Source organism: Ornithorhynchus anatinus, chromosome 10 (assembly GCF_004115215.2).
Source record: "Ornithorhynchus anatinus isolate Pmale09 chromosome 10, mOrnAna1.pri.v4, whole genome shotgun sequence".
NCBI lineage: Eukaryota > Metazoa > Chordata > Mammalia > Monotremata > Ornithorhynchidae > Ornithorhynchus > Ornithorhynchus anatinus.
This window is the reverse complement of record NC_041737.1, coordinates 17,190,297-17,191,981: the sequence shown is the minus strand read 5'-3', so window position 1 is coordinate 17,191,981 and position 1,685 is coordinate 17,190,297.

The following is a 1,685-nucleotide window of genomic DNA, read 5'->3' as shown; positions in this document are numbered from 1 at the left end:
CAAAAGCTATTAAAGTATATGATGTATTATATTACAGTTAACACAAGAAATAAAAATTGTCGTTTATATCTATTTCTCTTGTTTGCTCTCTTTCCCATTTGGGTTTTAATTTTTATCATTTGCAACCATGTTGTTTCATTCCATGTGTGTATACAATTTGTGTGTGCCTGTCTCTTCAGTTAAATTGAAACAGGTATTGTCTATTGCTTCTATTGTTTGTTGCAGAGTACTCTGCATATAATTGCCACTCAAAAGCTACCAAAGATGATGATGATAGTGATGTCCTTGTCAGGGTGGAATGTAAAAAAGTAAAAAGCACAGTGACTATTTTGAAGTACATTGCTGTGTGCTCTGATAATTAGGTTGACATTAGAGGAGTGAAGGGTGCAGGCTGGGTTATAGTAGAAGAATCTAAAGCATTTGTTCATTCAGTGGTATTTACCGAGTGCTTTCTGTGTGCAGAACACTGTACTAAACTCTTGGGTGAGTACAATACAGAAATAAACAGATATATTCCCTGTCCACAGTGAGCTTGATTGGTGATTCTAAGGCCAAAGAATACTCTGTATAGAGAATATCAGGCAGACTTTCCCTTCAGGGAAAAGTATATCCCCCCCATCCCAGTGTCCATTATCTTTAGAGAGCAAACGCACTGGTGTCAGACAACCAATAGTCACAGTGGAGGAAAAAATGGGGAAGATAATGGTGGAAGTGTTGCTATGGAGATCTGCATCTGAAGATGGAAAACCTAAAATGCCAACTTGTTTGAATCCTTAGAATAATCTTTGGTCGTCCTTAACTTGACATATGGATCTTTGAACTATAAGCAGTGTTTTCATGTTTTTGTATTCACAGGCATCCGATATTTCATATGTTACTAAAATTAGGGAGCTTAGTAATAGTTTGAATTTTTAAACTAGGTTACCTAATTAAATGTGCTTTAAGAATATTTTAGAGAAAAGAAAAAGATTTAAAATTTCAAAAATGATCAGAATTACTGTACACCATATTGGAATAAACCAGATTCAGTTTAGCCTAGTGGAAAGGTCATAGGTCTAGGAGTCAGGAGATTTGGGTTCTAACCCTGCTCTTCCACTTCTTCTGTGACACCTTAGGCAAATCAACTGACTTCTCTGATTCTCAGTTACTTCATCTGTAAACTGTAACTCACTGTAGTGCGTGGATAGTGTCTAACCTAATATTTTGTTTCTATCCCAGCACATAGGAGTGCTGAAAAAAAATCTTAATTTTTCTTTCTTCCCTTTTATCTTTTCTTTCTCGTTTCTCTTTGCTTTCTTCTTCCTTCCTTTTTCATTTTCTCCCTGCCCTTTTCCTCTTTCTTGCTTGCTATATTATTGTGATATCATACCAAGATTACATGAATACCAGAACATATCCATCACGTACACAAATACAAATTCAATATGGCATTGGAAATGTGGAATTTTAATCTGGAAAAATTCAAAAGGAAACTACCTCTGGAGGATTTGCTATTTCCCTCTGAAACATGACTGATTGGGACAAAACATTTCTTAAAATATGTAAATAGAGATTCAAGGAAAATTAAATAACTATTGTTTTGAATGCCAGACTTCAGTTTAGTTGTGAATTTGCATAGAAATGTAGAAACTATTTTGATATGATTTATAAATGATATTAAGCATATTGGGGGGGTATCATGATAC